This window comes from Neomonachus schauinslandi, chromosome 9 (genome assembly GCF_002201575.2).
Source record: "Neomonachus schauinslandi chromosome 9, ASM220157v2, whole genome shotgun sequence".
In the NCBI taxonomy this organism is placed as follows: domain Eukaryota; kingdom Metazoa; phylum Chordata; class Mammalia; order Carnivora; family Phocidae; genus Neomonachus; species Neomonachus schauinslandi.
This window is the reverse complement of record NC_058411.1, coordinates 43725612-43750456: the sequence shown is the minus strand read 5'-3', so window position 1 is coordinate 43750456 and position 24845 is coordinate 43725612. Positions and strand designations below refer to the sequence as shown.

General features: G+C 42.7%; 1 protein-coding gene across 2 annotated transcripts in view; it reads left to right on the top strand.

Annotated features, from left to right (window-relative positions):
- The window catches only part of SAMD4A (sterile alpha motif domain containing 4A), a 200229-nt gene that overhangs the window by 126704 nt on the left and 48680 nt on the right, over nucleotides 1–24845 (top strand). The gene's annotated exons all lie outside the window — the stretch shown is intronic.

Sequence of the window (24845 nt, the reverse complement as noted above, 5' to 3'; positions counted from 1 at the left end):
CCTGGCTGTCTCTCGCTAGGGCCAGATGTGGCCTCCAAATCCTCCTCTGTATACCCCTCAAGGAAGCCACTATAATTCGATAAGAGATGGCATGTCCCTGAAGCCTGTCTGCCCGCCCTGCCATAAATGTTTGCTGAACAGTAGGAACTTAATAAATTCCTGGGCTCACTAGGCAGATGTTCATGAAGTTAATGAATTTCCAAAATAAACGAGAAAACGTCCTTGGGAATTCAGTAAATATCTGGTGATAATATTGATCATTTAGCCTTCTGTCATAATCCTCATAGTGGCATTTGTCATTACTCTTGCTTTTTTTTTTTTTTTTTGCATGACTTATTTTACCAACTAGGTCTCAATACTAACATAAAACATACTGTGATCGTGATTGTGGAGGTGGTTATATGAATTTATTCATGTGAAAAAAATGCCATAGGGTTGTACAGAAATTTGTAAGCCCCCGCCTCTCCCCTCCTCCCCCCCAAAAAATCTGTGTACAAAACTGCTGAGATCCAAGTCAGGTCTATAGTCTTGTTAATTGTACTGCATGAATGTCTATTTCCTGGTTTTGATAATGCACTATAGTTGGATAAAATGTCACCTTGTAGGGAGCCGGGAGACAGTACATGAGACCTCTCTGTGTACTATTTTTCAATTTCTTGTTACATCTATAGTTATTTCAAAATTAAAAGTGAAAAAACAAAAACTGCTGAGGCATCCAGTGCCCAGATATCTCTTGGGCTTTGGTCCTTCTGACCTGGCCTTCCAGGAGCGTGGAGGGTCCATCTATTTATGGGAAGGATGGTTGCTAGGCCCCATGGAGCCAACACGTGGAACAAAACTAACTCCAGCAGGCAAGGTGAGAAGTGAGGGTGACGTGGATCTCAGGGAAAATGGCTCTTTTGGGAACCCCTGATCCACCAGTGGAAAAAACCCCTCCAAGTCCATGGATTGACCCCGTCAGCCAGGGCCAGCTCCTTCAGAGATACCCGTTTGGTTCAAGAAATCCTCTGCCCTTCAACATTTTCTGACAAGACCAGCAGCCACTTCAAGCTCATTGCAGTCAGCCTGCAAAAAACGATCAGAACCCAGATATTCAAGGGAAGGAGAGACACCACACAGCTTTAGGTAGGCCTGACAGGAAGCAAGGTCTTGGGAGTAGCCTCTTGGAAACTGAAAAGAGAGGGCAAGGCCTGCAGACCCCGATTCTTTTTGGCAGGCTGCAGGTCTTCCCCGTCCTAAGCCACTGGTGCCATATAAATAAATGTTCATGGAATTATTTTGTCTTTTACCAACATAGTTTCTGGTTGGAAAATTTCTTCCTCCCCCAAATCTAGCCAACCTGGCATGTAACTGAAAAATTCCATTATTTCCTTAACCCCTCATTTGCTTTTCCAAGAGGTAACTCTAGTTGCTTTGCTTCCTTTGAGAAGCATTTATAACAGCTGGCCTGATATATTTTTAGCTTCAGCTTCTTTCCCCTTCAGGGGAAACTTTTTTAAGCATAACACTGGCCTTCTTGATACTACAGTGTGAAGGGGGCTCAGGGAGATCTCGGAAGATCTGGTATTACCACTACCTAATCCTTCCCTTCCAAGAGTCCAGAGGTTTCACAGGACTGTGCTTTTCCTCACCATGCTTCATGTTTCTTTTCTGGGGCAACAATCGGAAAAACACTACAGTAAGCAAGAAGTCTGCTGGTTTATTGTGAGTTGGTGGAGATCCCACTGCCTGGGAAAAGTCAACGACCTCCATGGGCCTCCATGCACCTTGGGTCATGAGGCTGTGCCATCCGTCCCCTATCCAGGAGGATTTTTCTTAGACCCTAATTCCAGTGCGGGTTATTAAATACTAGATGAGCCAAGTTCTAATTCTCTACTGTAATTCAAAAATAGGATGGATTCTGGCTGGGATACATGGCTTAGATTGGACTAGCCTGGAAGAGGGAAGGAAGGAGGAAGAGATGAACATGGCTTCTTTAAGACTTTTTTGAGCCCTGTAGTCTTATGATTTCTATTATTTCACAAGATTTAGAGTCATAGTCTAACAGCGGCTGCTCCACCAAAAAAAAGAAAAAGAAAAGAAAGAAATAAAGAAAAGAAAAAAAAAAACTGGACAAGAAAACTTCTGATCTTGCACTTATTTTTTTCTTTTCTCACTTTTAAGGTTTCCAGGGACAAATTCAGGTTACACTGAAGAAAGATGTATCATGAATGTAACTTAAATGTATATACATTATATATATATATATATATATATATACACACATATATATGTAATGTATACATATATATTTGACATCTTTAATATCAGGCAAATTAAACCCTTGAATTTCATGGTTTCAAGTAAGGGTGAATCTTAGTGGCAGTGCTTACTGTCAGTTTGGGGTGTATTTTCTAACTCTTAAACACTGTACATACCATTCCTGCCACCCCCATTCTCAACATTCTATTAGGTAAAGAATGGTATCTGAGTACAGGAAATCTCAGGTATAAGTCAATTAAGAGAAAGGTAAGGAGACGAGGAAACAAGGAAAACAGGGGGTTCCAAAATCTGGAAAATGCTATATAGGATTTTCTAACATAGCCTGGAGTAATCATTCTTTGCCAAAAGTCTGGACCATTTCCATAGACGAATTCCATGGCTAGAATTAGAGGAACCAATGAGAGCACAGGGTTTGCTTTAGAGATTTGTTTCACAGCCAACCTTGCTGAGATGCATCCTTTCAGAAAAGCCCAGCAAATCCATATGGAGCTAAAAGATTCATAGCAGGTTATTTTATACTTCAGTCTTCTCCTCTGTACAGGAAAATGTTGCTGTGCAAAGGGAATTACAGGGCTAAGTGGCATGTTAGATATTCAATTTTGGGGTATAAATGACAAGGCAGTGTCCCTCAAGATCAAGAACACGGCTTCAAAGTCAGATGCTTTGGTTTTCTCTTGCAGCTCCTCCAATGAGTAGGTGTCTGGTGATGGACAAGTTACTTGGCCTCTAAAGCTCCTTTCTCCGTCTATGAAATGGGACTAAATTTCAGTAGGAGACCTCTTAAATGATTTGATCAGGATTGGTAGTTGATGTGTTGATTATAAGAGCTGTTTAAAGCAAGGAATCATAAAAAAAGGAATAGGACCATACATACTAACTTAAAGCATGAATACGTACGTTCATGTGCTGTTTCTATATGGAGCGATGGATCTTTCTTTGAGGATAGCACTCCTAACTCTGGCTGCTCTTTGTCTTTCCTGCATAATTCACACCCTGGATGCATGATTGTCTGTGATCTCTTCAAAATGGAAAAAGCATTTGAAGACATTTGCAAAAAAAAAAAAAGCAATCAGAGCACAGAATCTTTCTGAATTCAACAGTAGATTTTTAAGCAAAACAATGACTATTTCTAAAACATGTAATGCAGTTTTTGTGCAATTAACTTTTTTATAATTCCTATGTCATCATTTGTTATACTTTTTTAAATGACATATTTACAATAAGTACAACCGGCATAAACAGATTTGGGAACAAGATCAATGGACTCTTGGTCCCCCTCCAAGTTCTCTGGTGGGAGCAGAAGTGTACAATTGAATCACAGTTGAGGAGTTGGTGCATCATGGGCATCAGGGAGTAGTCTAAGGGGAAGGGAGAGTACTGGTTGGTCTATCAAGTTGGTTAAGTGAAGATGAGTTGAGAGCTACTTAGGGTTGTTGTGAGGATTTAATGAGAAATGTGTGTAGAGCACTTGCCAGTAGGAGATGCTCAACAAATAATAGCCCTCATTATTATTATTTCTTCACTTGTTGCTAATACTGATACAGTAAGGATTGCTTCTAACACCAGGCCAGGCTCTCCAGGAAATGGGGCTGGAATATGCTCCCTGGGGCAGCCTTATGACAAAGCTCTTCCTACATGCTAAATTGAAATCAAGATGCTTTAACTCAGCTCCGCAAAGAGCTGGCCCTCCACAAATATCAATATACCCGTAAGGATTATTCCAGTGATATATCTTACTAAATGCCTTAAAATGGACTAGAAAAAAAATAAGAGTAGAGTAAGGTAAACATTTGTTGTTGCTTCTTCGGGATCCATTGCTAGCAGGCATAATTTTTTAAATCAGTGATATATGTAAGGATATTATTCAAATTTATAAAAAATGATCCTTAAGGGGGGCACCCGTGTGACTCAGTCAGTTAAACATGTGCCTTCAGCTCGGGTCTTCATCCGGGGATCCTGGGATCGAGCCCAGCATCGGGCTCCCTGCTCAGCTGGGAGTCTGCTTCTCCCTCTGCCCCTGCCTTTCCCTCTGCTTGTGCTCTCTCAAATAAATAAATAAATAAAATCTTTTAAAAAATGATCCTTAAGGAACAGAACTGGATTCACGAGAGACAAATGAGTTTATGCACATAGATACGGGCCAGGGAAGTGCGGCTGGTCCCAAGAGTTTAAAATGTTTGGAAGAAAAAGAATGTGACATAGTGAAAAGAGCAATGGGTTGGGAAAGTCACCTCACTTCTAACTCAGTGTGTGATCTTGCAATCTTGGGGACTCCCACATTGTCATGAAGGTACAAGTTTGGATGACCCCTAAGGACCCTTGTTAGTACTTTCATCCTACGCTTCTAAGGTAGGAGCTGATGAGGATACAATGCTGTTAGGTTGCGGTGAGCAGGAGAAGGAGGGTGCTGTACCACTGAACGTGCTAGGCTGGTATTCAAGCAGCAGGTGCCTGCCAAAGCCAGGGGGAGGCTCCCCGGATATACTCGGCATTAACTACACACTCAGCGAGAACCTGATAGGATTTCAGTTCCCGTCATTGTTAAAAGAATGTGAACACCAGTAACTGCTCGCCGGAGTTTGGAAGTTTGGAACTGAAAAGTCCGGTGGACAGGGAATGCCCAGGAACCACTTTTTCACTCTACCTTTTGAAGTGAGTACCGTGTTAGGGCCACGTATCATCTACTAAAAATAAAAAAGATACAAAAGGAATAGGATATGAAGATGTTCGTGAAGAGAGAGAAAAAAAGTCTTCTAAAAGAAAAGGCAGGGTGGTTTAGGCTGGAGTAATAAGGCTAAATAAGGAGTGGTTTGATCATTGAGAAGGACATTAAAGTGCGTTAATAGGAAGGGCACTATCACGAGTTCCTTGGTCTCTGCCATATAGAAAGAAAAGAAAATGGGCAACGATTACAGGTAAAGATCTTGGTGATGATGAGACGCCTGAGCATGTTACGATGACAAATGTGGGTTCGCTACCCGGTTGGAGTTAAAACACATCAGAGGATAGACAGGTTCAGTTGCCCGGCACCCACATCACGGATGACCTGAGAGCCACTCCTGCTCTGTGATTGTGGCATCATCTTAAAGAGATTCTTTTGGGAGGAAAGTGAACTGTTTGAAGGTTCTTTGTTTTCAGAGATCTGGTAAACTTTCGGCATGTTACTGGTCTTATTCCTGTGCCATTAAGTTAAACATTTCCACAGAGGAAGGGGGGGACATGCAGCTTTGGGGCTCTGTGTCAAAAGCTACTACCCATTTTGGATTAAAACACACACACACACCACCACCACCACCACCACCACCACAACTTTTGCAATACCCAAGTCCAAATAAAATGAGACATGCATCCCTCGGTGCCAGTTTCCTGAGGAGCAGTCTCTGAGGGTGTCCGTGGATGGTGACAGCACCCAACACTATCTTACAGAGCCTAGAAGTTCAGCTTCTCGGCGGAAGAAGAATAGTGGTGGCAAAGATGAAGACACTGAGCGTGCTCCCCTAATCCATCATTATTGTCAAAGTGGAGCATAAGGGAGAGAACATATAATATAGACAAGTCTCATTTACATGGTGGGTATAGTCTTTTAAAATTGCCTGAAATGACCTTTATTTGAGTCAAATCATTTTCCCATCGACTAGAACTATGATTTGGGGTACACATTATCTTGGTTTCTAATTAATCTTTATTGGCAGGAACTCGGTTCCTGAGATTTTCTATCAAAGTTAATAATCTGTAAAGTATCTTAAGATAACAAATATTGAAAGGATTTCATCGGGTGATTTTTTGGGGGGGGGTAATGTGTATAATAGTCCTTTTCTTCAGTAAATTGGAATTCTTTAGATGGCTGTTTTTGGTTTTGGTTTGCTGTCTCTAACAAGTGCCATTTCTGTGGTGTTGGATGGGCAGGGCAGGTGGTGCCTTAAATCCCACCTCAGGCTGCATTTCTAAATGTGGAGAGTGTGGGCCTCCCGAATACTTTCAGGAACTAGAGAGAGAGAGAGCTTGCTGAGGAGAGATGTTGATGGGAGGGCTTGACTAGAATAACGCCTGGATCTGTATCCACTGGGTGCTGTGGGAGAACATTCAAGACTGAAGCATGTTTGGGAAGTTGGAAGAGTTGGGGAGTAGTTGTTAGGCCTCAGGGAGCTAGGTTGTGAGAAAGGGAATTATTCACATATGTTTATCATTATCCAAGAAAGTATTCTGTGCCTGTGATATTGTTATTAACTCTGCTGGTTTTAGCAGGATAATTTAAATATCCCAACTGAATGTTCTATATAAGTATTATTCTAAAAGCTAGAGCTCACTGCAAGTGTAATCATGGCATCTTTGGGTAAAAACGACCACATGCATACATTTGTTTACTTTTGGCAATGCAACTCCAAATCCCAAAGCATTGTGTGCTCAACTTCAGAGTTTTTGGTTCCCCAAAGTGTGTCCACCTGGAGTGTGAGCTGAGAACATGATTGAGGCCAGTCAGTCCCTAAGGCCGGATCTGAGTTGCAGATCCTAAATTCAAGGTAAGTCTCGGTGCATAGCTCACTGTTGTTAAAGAATAAGAATTGTCAGTACTCGGAGAGGGTAGGTGTCTTGCAAGCAAATGATGTGTTGCTTGAAGGCTTTCTTTTCAATCTATGAGATGTGCGGAAAAGAATGGAAAGCTTTGGTCACAGTTCTTCCCCTAATTTTCTGTGGGTGATCTCTCTCTCTCTAGCTAGAGGCAGCTGCTTAATTTTTATTTGCTTTTAGAGTTATTCTCTTGCTCCTCTTCCCCAGCCACTCAATCTGTATGCAGTTCCGAGAGCAGGCTAATTATGGGGTACTGGAGAAGCAGTTGCTCAGAGAAAAGCTCTTTAAGCGTTCAACCGGGACGGCTTGATGCCGAGGTCTCGCTCGTGACCCTCTCCTCATTCCCGTGCACACGTCTGCATGGAAGCAGCCTTCCATCCTTGTGCGGTTGCAAGAACAAACTTTTTAGAAAGGTCAACACAAGAAATAAGTGCTTTTTCTGACAGGACAGAGCAAGCAGAGGATTTCATGTTTACTTCTTGGGTCTTCACTCCAGAAACATACCCACAAAGCAGCCAAGAGAAAAAAAAAGTGCCTTTCCTTAACCAAGGCTTTGTCATTTTGGCTGCCCCTGAAATGGCTTAGGAGCAAGACGCTTTATACCGTCGGGTCAAACTCTCAAACTGGCGTGACTCCAAGTGAAAGGGCTGCTAAAATCCCTTGACCCAGGAGATTGCTTTTGCTTGCAGGTCAATGTTTTCAACTCCACTTCATTATGGAGTAAATAATGGTTTACTTCCAGAGATCCTCCTACCCTGTGAGACCACTCTACCACTCTAAATGGTATGGACTGAGAGAAACAAAGCGCTTGAAAAGATAGTTCATTAGGAATCCTGACTTTTGGGGGTGGGAGGGAAGGATCCTGACTTTGGGAAAGAAGGGTGCAGAGGAACACCTTCCCTTCTGCCTCTCCCTCTTTTAGATCAGCTTAGACCCAGCCCTTTGGAATCATCCAGATTGGCAAAGATTTGAATGGGCCCTTGGCCGAACTGTTGGAACTCTAGGAAAATCCTGCTTGATACCTGGATTTCTCTTCAACCTAATGAATCTATAGAATCCCATCCTAATACGCTAGATTACAGAATCAGAGTCCAGAAAGATCTCAGGCAATATTGGTTGTGGTTCAGAGCACATGCTTTGGAGTCAGACCAACCTGGGTTTCAGTCCCAGTTCCACTGATTACTAGCTGTGTGACCTTGGAGAAATGCCTTAACCTCTCTTGGCCTTGATTTCCTCATATTACAAAGAGGGGAATAATCACCACCCATGAGTGATTGTGAAAGTCCTCTGGGTGTTTTCCCTTGAAGACATCCCTCCTGGAGACTTCTATCCTCCTATTTCAGTCCTGGTCTAAAAACTTGTTCTTCATTTTTTTTTTAATTTTTAAAAAAATTGTTAAGTAGGCTCCATGCCCAAGGTGCAACTTGAACTCACAACCCTGACACTAAGAGTCACATGCTGTACCGACTGAGCCACCAGGTGCCCCTAAACCTAGTTCTCCTTCAGTTCTAGGAAATGTTCTCAAATTTTAAAAATCTTTTCCTCTCATTCATTCTGTGTTCTTTTTTAGGAACTCCTTTTAATCACATAATAGCTCTTCTCTAATGATACTGTTACTCCTTAACTTTTCCTGTCCTATTTCCACAATCTTTTTGTTCTACTTGCTGGGTGATTTCTAAGACTTTATCCTCCAAACCTATTATATAATTTTTAATCTCTGCTATCACATTTTCCCATTCTAAGAGTTTTTTCTTGTTCCTTGAATGTTCCTTTTTGTATTGCATTCTGTTCTTGTTTCATGGGTGCAAAACCTTTGCTAATAGCTCTGAAGACATGACAGTTGAGTTTTGGAGTCTTTTTCTGCTCCCAACATTGTGCTTCCTTGGACTTTCTTTTTCTGTTTGTTTTGGACCCTGTCCCTCAAGTGAGAGTCCTTTCATTTAATGGGAAAGCTCTAGAACCTCATATGTGTGAATTTTACCACAGAGAGATCAGGTAGAGATGTGGCCTGGCTGCTGCTATTGGGGGCTCACACAAAATACCAGCTATAATTCTTTTCTCATGGACCAGTCCATTTCCCCTAGAGGAAACTTTGTCTCCTCCTGGAAGATTCAGGCCTGGCTGCCAGGGTTCTAGGGGCTGTTAAGAGAAAGGTGCTAAGATGATAATCACTTGGTTTTATGAGGTGTGGGAGAGAAGCTAAGGGTCTCCTTGTGCCTTAGATATACTTTCTACCAAACCTCCTATTTTGGCCCCTCCCTGCACCCCTGCCTTTAAAGGTACCTGGTCTCTGAGTCCAGAACTTCTTGGGACTCCTGTGGCATGAATGGCCATGTTTCCCCTTCCTGTGGACATACATGTCATCTTTCTTTGGTCTGCTGAGTCAGTTATCCCATGTCCTGCTGTTTCCAGCTCCCAAAATATCATTGACTTCTGGTGATACCCACTGTCTTCTTCTGTCATCTCTCCTGAATTCTTTTCCTTATGGGTTTATACATTTGCTGTCATTTTAGTGAGCTTCCAGAAGGAACAGAGGAACATCTGCATAAATTGGAAGCCTATTTTAATTTGTTTACTTGTTTATGATCTGTCTCCTCCACTTGAATATAAATCCCAAGAAGTCAGGGGCCTGGTCTTGTTCCCTGAAGTATTCTTGTTGTCCAAACGCTGCCTAGCATATCACAGATGTTGAATACTTACTGAATGAATGCATGCATGCATGCATGAATGACATGTAATATAGTTGTACAATGCCTATATCCCACTAAAAAATAATACTTTACCCATAACTATTTCTATCTTTGAGGATTAGGCAGTGAAATAAAACTTTATGCTACTCACAGATTTTAAATGGGGATAAATCTGCTTCTTTTTCCTTTTAAGTTTTTTATTTATTTTTTTAAGTAATCTCTATGCCCAAAGTTGGGCTTGAACTCACGACCCCAAGATCTAGAGTCACATGCTTTTCCAACTGAGCCAGCCAGGCACCCTGAATCTGCTTCTTTTAAATTAAAATCTTTAATGGGGTGTACCTGAAATATCTTTACCTCCCCTAGAACTTCCCCTTCAAGCTTGAGATTTTCCTAATGGTGATCTTCTCACAAATCACTCTGGATAACTAATAGGATGTTGCCTGTTTCCGTTAAAGCAAGGGCTGCATTTGGACGCTAAGAGACTGTTGGAAGTTCCCATGGCCAAGTAGAAGGATTCCTGGAACTTGAGCTTGGTGCCTCTCATTTATGATGTGACCTTCAGCCTGTCAGCCATCTTCCCTCAGTTTCCACTGTCTTATCTGGGAACTAGACTGCGGAGAACAGAAATATTGACTAAATGATCCCTGAAGTTTTTTTTCAGGCTCTAAAATGACAGATTCTGCAGTCCTGCTAATTATGAAGTGTCAGTCAATAATAAATAACCGTCTCTAAGGCCCAGGTCAGACAATAGTGACATCCCAGTGGAAAATGCCTGGTCTTTTCAAATGACAAATCAGTTGATTCATTAGATAATTAGGTATATAAATGATGGCTTCTAGGTCTGTCTACATATAGACATCCCAGCTGCAAACCTCTCCATAAATGTATTGTCATAATTAAAATCACAGAATTAAAGAAATACAACCCAAACTGATGAGCAGGATTACTTGTAGTAGGGAAAGAAGTCTTCCAGGGTGAAGACTTTGACTAAAGAAGGTGTTGCTTTCTCTAGTCTACAAACAATACTTGATTTCACAGTGGTGGCTATCTCTCTGAGCAGTGAGGCAAAAATGAGAGGGTCCTGTGGCACATCTGGATTGGTGATGGCTAAACAGTGTAGACAGCTAATAGGAGAAGGACAGGTGCACAGAGTGCCCAGATCTGGAAAATGCCGACATCTGTGAAGATGCAATAGCCCTGATTCTGGAAACACGCTGATGGCATATGATCATTTTTTGGAGGTCCTAGTTCCTGCTGTGCTTGGGTTACACTGTTCATGCTGTTGTAAAAATCTATAGTTCTCAACGGTTGGGTTCTGCCTTGTATTACTCTGGTGTTAAATGAGGGATTATCTGTGGTAGATCACAGATCTATTATTCTATTCTTCTTTATCAATATCATTCATACAAAGATTAATAACCATTGATATAATATGAATGATGAAGACCAAAAGCATCAAGGCTCTAGTCTTAGCTTCAGTATCAACTTTCTTGAGTGGCCTTGGACAGTCACTGTATCTCTCTAAGCCTCTGATTCTTTAACTGATAAAATGGTGGGGGGCAGCGAGGGGAGAGAAGGGTGTAGAATAGATGATTCCTAAATCATATTTTTAAATTCCCTTCCTGCTTTAAAGTTCTGGAATTCCGAGATAATTAGGGAGTAAATAAACAAGGGAAACAAATTGCAGCTTTATGCCTTCCAGTCTTCTGAAAGTATTTTTGGAGGAAGGGCCCAAGAAATGTAGCACCATCACTAAAATTCCATCAGGACCAAATCCACTGGGCACCTAAACAACAGCAACATCTACTTTTCAATAAAACGTTGGCATTTATCTCGACCAGTTCTCCTGAGGTCTTGCCTCAGGAATGAAAAGCTCTATATCCACGCCCGAGAAAGCTGTATATCCGCCCCTTCGGGCACCTGGTGAAGCAGTTTCATTTCAGGGGGAATCATTTTTGAAGCACAGCTTTTTGTTCAGGGAAACATTGTGGTTATCTTACTTCTCTGAAGGAAAAAAAAAAAAAAGCTACGTTGTTTCCCTTAAGTCTGGGGCTCCTCCAGCATTTAATTTAAAATGAAAAGATCCTGGTTTGGCTTCTTTATGCAGAGATTGCCTGACTCTGCCCTCAGACCACCCACACAAGACCCAAACCATAAGCTTTGGGAGTCATTTGGGGAAAGCCCAAATGGAAAAGAGAGGCTTTCCATGTGGTTGAGCAGGTGATTTCTAATTCAGTTATAGGGAATCTTCATGCATCTCAGATTCACGGATTTTAAATGATTGCATGGAATAGCCAACTTACAGCCAAGGAAACAACATGCACGTTTACCATGGAAGCAAGAGAGCAGAGCTTCTTCGACTTTCATAAATATCCCACTACTGTCATTCCAAAATGGGGGGCCGGGTGTATTACCACCTCCTGGAAAACGCTCGTTAGTCCTTGAGATACTGTGGTGAATTCATTGAAATTGAAATCACCTAAAATTTTTACTTTCTCAGCACTTCTTCACCTTCGTGCAAAGTGTTACTTAGAATATTAGCACTGCCTTACAGCTCCTCGCTGTTGTGTGCTTCTCTCCCTAGCAGGTGGTGGCTTAATACATAGTAAAAGATACTGATTGTTATCTGGGCAGCCCTGTCTCCTGTTACACTCTCCTCGTCCTCTGTGGCCCTGTTGACTAGTTCAGTGCCCTATGCACAGAGACACTAAGTGTTTGTTGAATGAGGAGGTTAGCTGAACCTCTCTCTTCCCAGGAAGGGAAATTTCGAAGATTTCAAAAAAATTTTTTGAAAGATTTCAAAAGCAGTTTTCCACACATCATCTTAGCGGGTCTTTCTTGATCACCTTTCCTGGTGCCCAGCATATGCTCCGCACACAGGGCACATGCTCCACAAATATTGGATGGATTGATGGATGGATGAGGATGAGGCAAGCAGCATGTGATCCCACAGCAACCCTGGGAAGTAGGTAAAGAGGTATTACCATTATTAGAACTGTATTCCACATGAGATCCTGAGACCCTGAGGGGCCATGGACTTGCTCGGGGTTTTGGATGTTGAGTGTTCAGCGTCAGGGCTGAGAGTCTAAGTCCGCAAGTTCTTTCTGCCATAAGAGGCCCAGTGTAGTGTCGGTCATCAGAAGGCAGGCTTGCAAGTCGGAGAACCTTGGTCTTGAACCCTGGCTGTTGCCCCTTCCTAGCTGTCTGATCTTTGACAAGTCCATCACCTGCTGCACCTCAGCTTCCTGTCTGTGAAATTTGTGTTGGGCAGGGTGGAGGGAGGAGTAATGGTAGAACCTGCCTCTGAAGGCGTGAAATGAGGACTAAATGAAACAGCATCTACCTATCTGTACCTGACGCTTAGTCGGCCTTGACACTGGCGCTGTGCTCACGGCCACGTGGCCTCTTCTTCAGAGAATGAAGGAACAGCACAGGGGTTCTTAAGGATGGGTCTTTTAGGCTGCATTTGGGGAAATGACAGTACAGTATCCCCAGCCTGGGGCTGGTAAGAAAGAAGCAGAGTCAGGAGGCAGGGCATTCATTCATCCAGTCACCCTTTCATGAGATCCTAAAAGGTGCAGGAGAAATGAGAGCATTGGATGAGCCAGGAGTGGGGAGGGTGATACAGTGTCGTGCCTGCCCTTCTCCAGCAGCTCGCCTGTGGTGAGCACCTGGCACAGCCTTTACCCTCACATCCCTGGCTGGCTGTTCTATTGGTATTACAAGGCAGACTTTTTAAAAATATGCGGAAATAAACAATGTGGGGAAAATACCTTGTCCAGATGAGAATGGCACTGCATAAATAGGCTGATAGCATTATAGCATTGTAGAAGGTTGGCTCAGGGAGGGGCTGAGAGATCATCTGCTGAGCTATAATGGCTTTTTCACTGTTGTGCCCTCAGCTTTTAGAGCACGGAACATGGTGGGCGCTCAACACGTATCTGATGAATGAATGAATGAAGTCACCTAGTCCATGCCCTTGTTTTGCCTATGAAGAACCCAGTGTAACCCAGCCACATAATAGGTGCTTAGCTTGACTTGAATTTCTAAATATAATGGAGGTACTTAGAATTTTCAATAAGAACTTTGGGCAATCAATATTGCTTACCAGTGTCAGGAAAAAGAAAGAGAGGGTCTCATGAGGTGTTCTGGGCACTGAAATCTAACGGTAAAGAAGGTGATTCACATGCCCTGACCCTCCAGAAAATAGAAATGAAATGTGAACACTAAAATGTGTGAGAGGAGGGGCGCCTGGGTGGCTCAGTCGGTTAGGCGTCCGACTCTTGATATCGGCTCAAGTCATGATCTCAGGGTCATGAGATCAAGTTCTGCATTGGGCTCCCCACTCAGCAGCCGGGGGGAAGGGAGGACGGGGGAGTCTGCTTGAGATTCTCTCTCTCTCTCTCTCTCTCTGCCCCTCCCCCAGCTTGTGCATGCTCTCGATCACTCCCTCTCTCTCAAAAATAAATAAATAATCTTTAAAAAAAAAAATAAAATGTGTGAGAGGAAAGGAAAGACCAAGTTGAGTCTGAGTCAAAGGAAGAGGATTCTGATTAGGGCAGAGAAAAGTTTGTCAGTGTAAGGATTCTGAAAGAGCAAGGAAGATACCCTTTTGGTATGACAGACCATGGTGGAAATTTCTCTCTCGTAAATCTGTGAAACACTGTCAAGTAATCAGAGATATTTTTCATACCGTCCATAATATGCTGAAAATGATCCGTGAATGTCATTAGATTGGCTAATACTTGGAGTTGATTTTTCCATTAGCAGTGTTGGTTTCCATTTGAGGTATCTTACTCTGACAACTAATAATTAATATTTCTGTAGCACTTTACACTTTGCAAAACCCTCTTATGTACATTAAATGATTGGACTTTTTCCAACAATCCCATGCTGTATCCTTTGATATCTAATATTGGGGGAAACTGAGGCACAGAAGGGTTATATGACTTACTACCCAAATCCCAAATTCTTCTCGCTCTAGCAGGCTGCTTTTTGTATGGTTGATGCCTATCCCAGCATCAAGAGAACAGGTGTCAAGCCAGCAGGTCAGAGCTGGATATGTAGGCAGTGTATCTTAACCTTGAATATACACACAAATCCCCTGGCATCTTAAAATCAGATCCTGGTTCTGTAGGTGTGAGGTAAGGCGGGAGAGTCCAGCCTTTCTGGGGAAAAATAAAAGGCTCTAGGTAATGCCAGTGCTGCTGGTCCATGGATTTAGAACACAGTTTTTGCTGTTTGTGAATCAGTTATGCTTTCACCAGCAGAATTTCCAGACTTAGAGAAAAGATGCTCAGAGCTTCCTGCAGCTGATTCACATTCAGGGAGGGCCTCCAGCTGAGCCCTGACCCTCTCTTCCTGCTCGGCAAGAGTGAAATGGCCACAGCAAGAAGCAGGCACTATCGTTCAGGAATAAAAACATGTGTCTAAGGAGTCTTCACAAAGTTCTGCCCAGGTATCCTTCAGGTTGGAATTCTGGAGGCAAAATATCATTTATTTTACCTGGAGGGCAGGGCAAGAGTGATAAAATCCTGAGCTGAAGAGCCCGAGCAGAATTCTGCATGTGAATCCAAAGCAAACAGGACTTGTTTGGTAGGAGAAGCAATGATTTGTATGTGGTCCTTTAAAAGCCACTTGAAAAGGAAACAAGATGTCCATTCTCTGTGGGCATCTTATTAAGACCAGGCAGAAACATCATCCAACTTGGGGAAGTTTGCAATGTCTAGGATAGGGGACAGAGTTTGGGGGGGACACTCAAGCAAAAAGATAGCCCAAGACGGTAGTTCTCAGCCTGGCTAGCCATTACGGGTACTCGGGTGCATTAAAAAGTATGAGTGCTCTGACCCCACTATAGGGATTTTCTCTTACTTGGGTCTGGAATGGGGCCTGGGCAACAGGATTTTTTTAAAGGCTCCAGCAAGGTTGACTGTGTAGCCAAGGTTAAGAACCACAAGCCTAAGGCAAAAATGTGGCAAATGTGACAAACATGCCCCAGGATGGGAGGTGGAGTGAAGAGTTTGTATCAATATATGCACACAGTGGGTTCTTATTATTTGCAATCGTTAGGTTCTATAAAATCACTGTGAGCACTGGATTAACAAATCCTGAACCATTGTTTCTGGGGGAGATAGAGGGTGATGTTCCTGCAAGCCTCACATTTTCATCAACCAATCAATACATAACTTTGTTTCATATGTGTTTAAAGACATCTCATGCCATATATATTATGATGCATTAGCCTTGAACTCAAGGCCAACAGCATTATAACTCATGCTTCAATGAAGCTTATCTAACACATGTATTTTCTCTGTAAGGCACATCACAGCCTTCTTGCACTTAGGAACACCAGAGAACACCTCAGCACTGCTACACTTGGGGGCCATTAAAAATAGCAAAATCACCAAAGAAAGACATGAGAGTGAGAGAATCATGGCACTACACAGGCCTGGAAAAGGCCACTTGCTTACAGGACGAAAGCCGACACAGGAAGGCAGAGCCTCAGCAGGGAGCATGTGCATCAGAGACTCTGGTTTTTTGCCACTCTGAGCACATCCATGAATGAACATGAAAATGCGATGAGTGTCGATTTGGGGCCTACAAATAAAGTTTAGCAAATCGGAGAATTCACAAATATGGAATCTGTGAATACGGAGGATCCACAGTAGATAAGACAGGTAATAGGAGAACAGACGACACGTTATACAGTTGGTGTGACAGGTGAGGGGGACCCGGAAGTCGGCAAGGAGAAAAAGGAGGCGACCTATGGATCTGAGCTGGCCGCCTAGGTTCTGCCCAGCCCTCCTGATCGCCCTGTGGCCCCTCTCTCTTTGTTGCCAGGATCCAAAGTCTCCAGATAGCCCTTCCCATCTCATCTCCAATAAGAAATGAATGCTGTTCGACTCCTGTCCTTAAACTAGAAACTAAATTCCCGGGGGCTGAATTATGCCAGGAATCTCGTGCCTGCAGTGTCTCTGGAAGTCTTTTATTGCAGGACTGATTTATAATACCCAAATAGATGAGTTGAGAGCAATTACGTAAATGCTGTTTCTCTGGGGTAGAGAAGAACAGTACGGTTTAAGTGAAAAATGCAGTGCCAAGTCAAAATTTCAAATCGGTATGTGTAATTACAGACCACAGTAAATCAATTTTACAAACACAATACCAATATCACCATGTTCCAACACCCACAGGGGCTGCCTGTGACAGTTGGGAATCCAAGAAGATACTGAAGGTGAAGCAGAGTGGGAATTGGGATGTATGTAGCCTCGATAGCTTGTCTTGAATCACATGGTGAATTCAATCAAATATAATTAAGAAGCCAGGAGAGCCCAAACCATTCAATTTCTCTTAATTAACAACAATAAAAAAAATCATCTCATTAGCTATGTAAGCTCAAATTGTGGGGTTTTTGAATGGTCATTTGTGTGTATTATTACATTTGACATTTAGATTGAATGCTTTGATGAAAACAAGAACCAATTCGCTAATCAGTAAATTGCCCTGCGAGTCACAATGCTGAGAAACTCCAGTTCTCATTCTTCTATCAAGTAACTAAGTTAAGAATTAGTCAGAATAATACATTTCTAATTATTTATCACCCTTCTCCTAACACTAGAAAGAGAAGAAAAAAGATTTCTGTCTGATCAAGGCAGAGTTCAGAGTTTCACGCCCAGAGAAATCCTGGCACCAGTCGTGCATTAGGCTGGGGCTGAGCTGAGGCCCAGATGGCAGGACTTATGCATCTAATGATGCCAGTCCTTGCCTAATGAGTGCCATGACATTTAAGAGACACGTCGCCCTCTTATCTGGGAGCCTTGAAGTTCCAGCAGCAGACTTTGCCTGAGGTTCAGCTCAAGGCAGGAGTTCATAGACAAGGTTTTAAAATATCCTTTGTGAGCCCCTTTCAAGGGATTGACCTGCTTCTCTGGACAAGTGTTGCTAACAGTGTCAGGATGTAGAAGTCGCCGATGATTTGTTCAGTGACTCTGCCGTGGCCTTGGGACCGATGATGCTCTGAGGGGGGCTGAGTCGTTCAGTCATGAAACCCTGGCTGTTTGCAGTTCCATACTAGGATTGCTTTCCTGGTACCCATGCTCAGTGAGCAGCTCTGACGTCATTAAACACAGGATGGACATTGCATTTTGTAAAGCTAAGAAGCACCTCCTGGGTAGGCCTGTGAGCAGTTACAATTTGACAGTTGTCTTTTAAGAAAAGGGCAGGAGAGAAGTTTTGTCATCGAGGATCTAGTTTTCTGAGTGTCTCCACTTTCTTCCTGAAACACAATGACCAGGGCATTGTTATGGATGTTGGAAAATGAAAAAGGACCTGCCCTCTTAACTCCACTCCTGGCCACTGGCTTGACTCAATTATTTACTCTACTTGGTGTCATCAACAAAATGATTCAAATTCTGCATCTCTGTCTAAATTCATTTCTGGATTTCATCTCTTCAGTCTCTATGTGGGTAGAAATTCCATGGACAAGCCCCAGGGTTGAGTGTATGTAGATATAAATATAGATAGGAAAAGAAACAAAATGCAGGAAAGTAGAAGTTAACCCAGTATGCAGAAACTTTAGAAGTGGCTGGGTTGATCCCGCAGTCCCTTGAGTTGGCTTAAACATCTGCTTCCGTGGTGTCAAATTACTTCCATAATTGATGTCATTGGTTTCGATGGGATGGAATGAGAGGATTTGGGCAGTTTCCTTTTAGGACTGCTTGGTTTGAAGTTAAATTTGTGAGTAAGATTCAACCAATTTCTATAAAATGTATATATTGGCTTCTTGTCTAACTTATTTCATAAATAATGTCAATATAAAGTCAAATAGCCGTTATCCAAAATAGATTTTCTACTGGATGACACCCAGTTTTGCCATTATAGAAACTGACAAAAGAGGACAAATGAAATGTACCAAAGATTAACGCAGCAATAAAAGTCTGCCAGAAACATCCTAATTTACTTCTTAAAAGCCCAAATGTTTAAGTGATAATGTGAAGGCAGAAACATACGTCTTTGCTCTGCCCAAAGGCTGAGCCTTCTGGAGAGTAGTAAGAGCTGACATTGGTGACAAGGACTGCCTTATGGAAAAAGCCTCTCCAGGTGCTTTTCCCTGCGTCAGAATGCTTTCGTTTCAATACTGTATGAAAATGAGATTTAATAAGGAAAAAGAGATTTGGCAGTGTGTATTTGTCAACCTTGTTGCAATGTTCTTTGCGGCTTTATCTTCTTCCAGTCTCCATTTGTTTTGTTTTGTTGCTTAGGCAAGTGTACATTTTCTCTTTCCTGAGAGTGTGTGGCTTCCTCTTTGGGCTCGTCAGGAACACCCCATCAACCAACCACATCTTTGCTTTGTAGCATGTTCTCTCTTCTTCCCCCAGAATGAGGTGGAGTCTGAAGCTGTTTTTGGGGAATCATCTTCTGGTGTCCAGATGTTGTAAGCACTGGTTTTCCAAACCTTTGAACAAGAAGCAGAGAGCAAGCATGCAGAGTTGAGGCATATAACCTTCTAGATTTGCTTTTAATCTATTCCCTGAGGCAATGATGGCAGAGCATGTTAATTTTAACCTTAGTAATTAATAACCCCTTTCCTCCCCCCTTTTACACAAATCTGTACTTGGCCATAAATGTGAGTGGTGTTATTTTGTCTTTTTTTGCATGATGTCACTGATCAAGCACTCTGGTTTTGTTTTTGTTTTGTTTTGCTTTTTAATGTATTCTTGCAGTACTATTAATCTTTTCTTCCCCAAAGATTCCCACTACAGGGCCTCAGATTACTGGTTGTGGCTCCACAAAACCAACTAAAGAAGAGGAATCCAGGGTCTAGTATCATTTCCCCACCACCGAGCCTCTAAAATGCTGGCTTTTTTTTTTTTTCTTAAGCAAATGCCTGGAATCATTCATGCAAGTGGTGTTAACAGAAGTCTACTCTTTGAAAATGGAAAACCTTTAGTAGCAGTTCCTTAGATGCTCTGAAAGTACTCTCGAGAAATTCTTGGATGGCACCTGAAAGATGCCTGATAAGCAGGCCTTAAATCTAAAAGAATGAACAGAAATGCTCCCCTAGTAACTTTGAAACAATAGCCAAAGCTATTTTGTAGCTGGCGGTGGGTTGAGTTTTTTCTCCTTTAAACTGGACAAGTATCAAACCATCTCCTACAGCAAAATTTAAGAATATGATGTGAGCCCTCAAATTGGTGTATTCGGCAAAGGTTCTACAGATACCCTGAATTTCTTTTGGGAGTAAGTCTAGAAAACATTGTTAAAGTTACATGATTAGCAACTTACACGTAGAATATTCTGTAGGCTTTGTCATAGTATGTTGACATATGCAGTGTGTATCGCAGGAGTAGGGAATGGCCTAGGACCTTTCAGTTTAGGAAAGAAATTTGAAGTTAGGGGTGCCTGGGTGGCTCAGTCGTTGAGCGTCTGCCTTCGGCTCAGGTCATGATCCCAGGGTCCTGGGATCGAGCCCCACATCGGGCTCCCTGCTCAGCAGGGAAGCCTGCTTCTCCCTCTCCCACTCCTCCTGCTTGTATTCCCTCTCTCACTGTGTCTCTCTCTGTCAAATAAATAAATAAAATCTTTTAAAAAAAAAAAAAAAGAAATTTGAAGTTAATAGTTTAAAATAATATGCCAATGTTTGGTTTCCTCATTCTACTTCTTAAAATCCCTAAATTAGGATGAGTTATTTTTTTGCAAAGCTTACTCTCAGTTGGACTAACTTTTATCACGTGAGCATCTAGAATTTGAAAATTTTAATGAAGCACACATTTTTCTGTGAGAAGGGCAGCTTGTTGAATGGAGAGACTGGCTTAGGGGTAAAAAAGATTAAAATTTCCAATCCCATCTATGTGGCTGAACTCATAAGGGCATGATGAGGAGCCAAAACTCAACTTTGGGTTGAGAAGACAAGCTATTTGGTTTGAGGAAAGAGGGTGCTATTAGGAATATGGGAACACTTACTGCCCTTATTCAAAAAGAAGTCAGCTTCTAGAGTCTAAACTCTAGAACAAAATGTTAAGCCTATAAGGAGTCGGAAACACATAGTGGTAGCAATGCAAACAGCTGGTGGATGGGATTAGAGGAAATACTCTGATGATGAGAGGTGTGCAGAAGACTTCGAGCACGGCAGTTCCTGAGGCTGCCTATACTGCCCATGGAAACCTCACTCAGCAAATCAGAGAACAGTAATCATCCCTATCATTTACTGAGTTTGGGCCTCAGTTTTTAATATAGAAAAAAACCAGGGTCCCCATAAAATAAGAATTGTACTCTGAATCTACTGATGAAAAAAGTGACCAAAAGAGCTATGAATTCAGCAACATGTAAATTAATTTGCCTTTTATTAATGTTAATACTCTGCATATATATAAAAATGATTTACAACACAGTATTTCATCGATGAACGAAGTGTGGTGCACATAGGGATTTTAAGGGACATTGACTACCCAGGGGACCAGAGCTCATGACTTAGGAATTCTTGAGTTACCTTTCAGGGGGCTTCCAGCTCTGAAATGTTATGAATCTAGGCTCCTAATAATAATTTTTAAAGCAGAAATTGCATTCAATGGATAAGTTTCAGGAGAACAGGGAAGTATGCAATGTATCTTTGAAAGATCTCCATTAGGGTTTGTTAGGATAAAGTTTCAGTGACAGTGGAGTTCAGTTAGCTGGACTGTTCACCTGTAGGGATCACTTCTCTCCTCGACAGTGTGGTATAATGCTTAACCTGACAGTGAACCAAGGAGCTCGTTGGGCCAGGATCCCCAAACTTCCTCTTTCTACAAGCCCTATTATTTGTCACATTAGAAAGCAGAAAAAGTAGTTCTACCTAACTTTCTTAAAAGAGTCTGTCTCAAAAAGCCTTTCACTGAATTTTATTTCAGTAACTAAACATCGAGCTGAAGTCAAGTTTGGTCAAAGGAAAGGGGTAAGAAATCTGATTTCCAGGCTTTCAAAAAAATACTTAAAAGAACAGATCCCAGAGCCAGGTATCGTATCTTCCTCTAAAAAGATGTTGACAGGAGTCTCATCAAAGATGTTTCGAGATGAAAATGAAATCATAAAGTTAAATGAGGTCAGAGAAGTGGGCTAGCCAAGAATGGTATGACAGAGTTTATTGCCAGATTATAAGACCCTCTGTACTCACATCACACGGCTCCACGGCTGTAGCAAGATTATTTTTAGCTGTTTTTTCCATATTTCAACTAGACTTATTCAGTATTTGTTATTTATTTTTTGGTTCACTTGAATTTATAAATGCTCCCCAAATCACAGTATTCTATTGGCATACATATGTATTCCTACATGGATATGTGGACATTCCTGAAATTTCCTGTAAGAAGACATAAGCAATATTGAACCTATATTTCCTTCTAAAAATAATAAGCAATATTGAATCTATACCATACGCTATATTAAGTTTTAGCTTCAGTTTTTCAAGAGCAAAAGAGGCACAACCTTGCTCCCCTGGGTAATTTTTAGTAGGATTTTCAATATAATGAATCCACCCAGAAACACGCTGTGCCTCCCCTCTCGCTATTATAAAGTCACAAATGCAATATAAATTCAGCACTTCCATTCTGCTGGAACCTGTCAATTTCTACTCTATATTGAGATTTTTTTTTTCCCAAGGTGTACTTAATTCTGCAGTGTTCGAATATACCTGGGGGCAGCTTCAGTCTGATTGAAGCCTTGGCCGTTGTCTGCTGCAGGGCAGTCAGCAAGCGGGAATATTCTAAAGGTCTGCCTCTAGCTAGAGTCATTCAGGGACAGCTAACAGAAGATTGTTTTCACTGCTCTCCCTCCCTATCACAGGAAAAGGGAATTTTTATTTATGTATTTATTTTTGCTTGAATATCCATTTTCCCTCTATTTATCACCACTTCAGGTGAGTTCTTTTGGTTAAAAAAAAAATGGAGCTAGGGAACAACCATCAACGCTCTGCCCCTGGCCGCCTCATTAATGCCACGGTGGTGTGGCCTATTTTCTGCACTCTGCCCATGGCATTGATTGTTGCCTCTGCCACTTTGTGCCGAACAAAGCACCCCAGCACACGAAGTAACACCAGAATTGGCCTTGTGGTCAAAGCCTCTACCTAGTATCTCTACCTGAAGAATTGTCTTCACCCCAAAATGGCACTTTGGGCAGGTCACCTGTCACCTGCGTCTGTCTCCTTCCTACAGGAAGACGAGCCTGTCTTGCCTCGGGGCCTTGGTTCTCTTTGGAGAAATGAGGCATTTGCCCAGCATGACTTTGCCCTTATTGAGGGGTGGCTCCCTGCCTGGGTCTACACGCATGGCCCTCTCTGCAAATCGGAAGCTTAGTGTGAGACATTTTGCTTGGCTGCCAAAGGAGGTTGACTCCTAAGAAGACCTTGCTGTTTTGGTGTCAGCTGTGGGAGTCTTTGTGCTACAGACAGGGTGGGGCCTGTAGTAGAAAGTTACTGGGAAAAGGCCCGGGCACCTCAGCTCTAAGTGATTTTTTATTAGAGGCAGAGGCCAAGTGGATGCCATGTCCCCTGTGACGTCAGTCAAGCTCAGGAATATACGAGGACATGGGTGTAGTTGTCTATGAATAAATCCCTATAAGTCCCATTAAGTTAGGTAACTACTCTCTTGTTCCATTCTAATAACCAGTGGATTCCTTGGATATCGACAAGCATCCCCAAGGATGCCCATCCATGGGGAGGTAGTGTGGCGTTTAAGAAAACTTTAGGCGGAAAGATGCAAATGGGCTCCATCCAAAAATGGAAGTCAACTACTACGTATTTGGGGTATTGTTCTCAGTATCTAAAGATGGGGACTCTCTTAGCCTCACTTAGGACTCACTTGTCGCCTCTAACCAAGCCTCTAACTGGCTCTGCCAGGTCAAGGCTGTGTGTCTCTCTTTAGCAAGGCCCATTTTTATGGTTTGGGGCTTACTCTAATCCTGGCCGTGAGGAGGGGCCCCCAGGTCCACTTGAGGCACACCTGGCCGGCACCATTCAGAGCATCCATCAGAGAGTCTGAAACGGTTGCCAAGGTATCAGAAAGCTAAGATGTCTAAGCTGGACCATCCCGGCACTCGGTGCAGCCCTCAACAAGTCTGCCCAATTTTATATAAATACTTAGACAGGCATGAAATGGATTTTCTGGATGTCTGGCTTTTCTTCCTATTGGCTTCTCTCTTCATTTTTACTGCTGCTTCCTTTTTATTTACTTTTTTTCTTTCTGCCTTTTTTTTTTTTTTTTTCTTTTTCTCTTGCTAATTCTGATCCAGCCAGGTAGCAGTGCGTTTTCCAGGGAGCCTTTTTCAGTAGTTTCTTCCCTACTCTATTTAGTGGAAAAGCAAGCTATTTCAGCCTGTTAGGGTCAAAAAAATTTTTTTTCAACAATATTCCCTTTGCATTTTTTTTTAAGTCCAGTGATAATTCCTTGCCTTTGATAGAATCTACCTCAGGTTGCAAATAGTAAGCTTGGCAGCTCCCTTTTTGCCTCCCTGTTTTATTAATGAAGAAGCTTCTAGCCCTTCCGGCTGCCCCCCTTTCACACAAGCTGCCCCTTCTGGCTGCATGAAGCCACATGGAAGGAAACATTGACAACAGAGATGTGAGCCCCATTGCTCTCGGGGCCTGGTCGATGCCAGCTGACCACGAGCTACCTTCCCACACCCACCACTACCCCCAAAGACACTTTCTGGAAACCCGCAGCGTCTTGGCTCTGGTCTTTCTCTTTGAAGTGGGGGCAAGGTAGTCTGCTGCTCAGGTCTTTGTGGGGTGGGCGCTGCTAGGTCTAACACAGAGCAGAACTTCTTACACTGTGGTGTCAGGTCTGCTTACTAAAAAACACAGGTTAACACCAGCAAAGAAGTGCTTGTCCGGGCCCGGGAGAGCAAAGACCTCACTGTAGGGGATACGGCCTGAGATGGAACTTAATGGCTTCCCTGAAAAAATGTTTAAAAATGCATGTGGCTCAATTCCATGTGCCCGCGGCCGCAGTCAAAACAACCCGGACCCGTCAGGAAGCGGGGCCGAGAAAATGTTATGAATAGACTTACTTTGTAAAGTTGTGTCACTTTACACGCCCAGAAAAGCCCGCCGAGGGTAACGTCGGCTCTCCCGGCTTTGATTTTGGTGAAATCCCTCCCTCAAAGGACCTCCATTTAATTTGGCTAGTTATGGGAGTTGCGTTGCTTTTTCCTCGTTTTCCGGAAAAGAAATGTTAGAACGGGGGTCGCGCAGATGTGGCCCACTGCGCGGAAGCGTCGACCCGCGGGGGAAAGCGTTCCCAGCTCGCTGCGAGCGCCCCACCGGCTTCTGAATGAAGGCCTTGTTACCTGGCC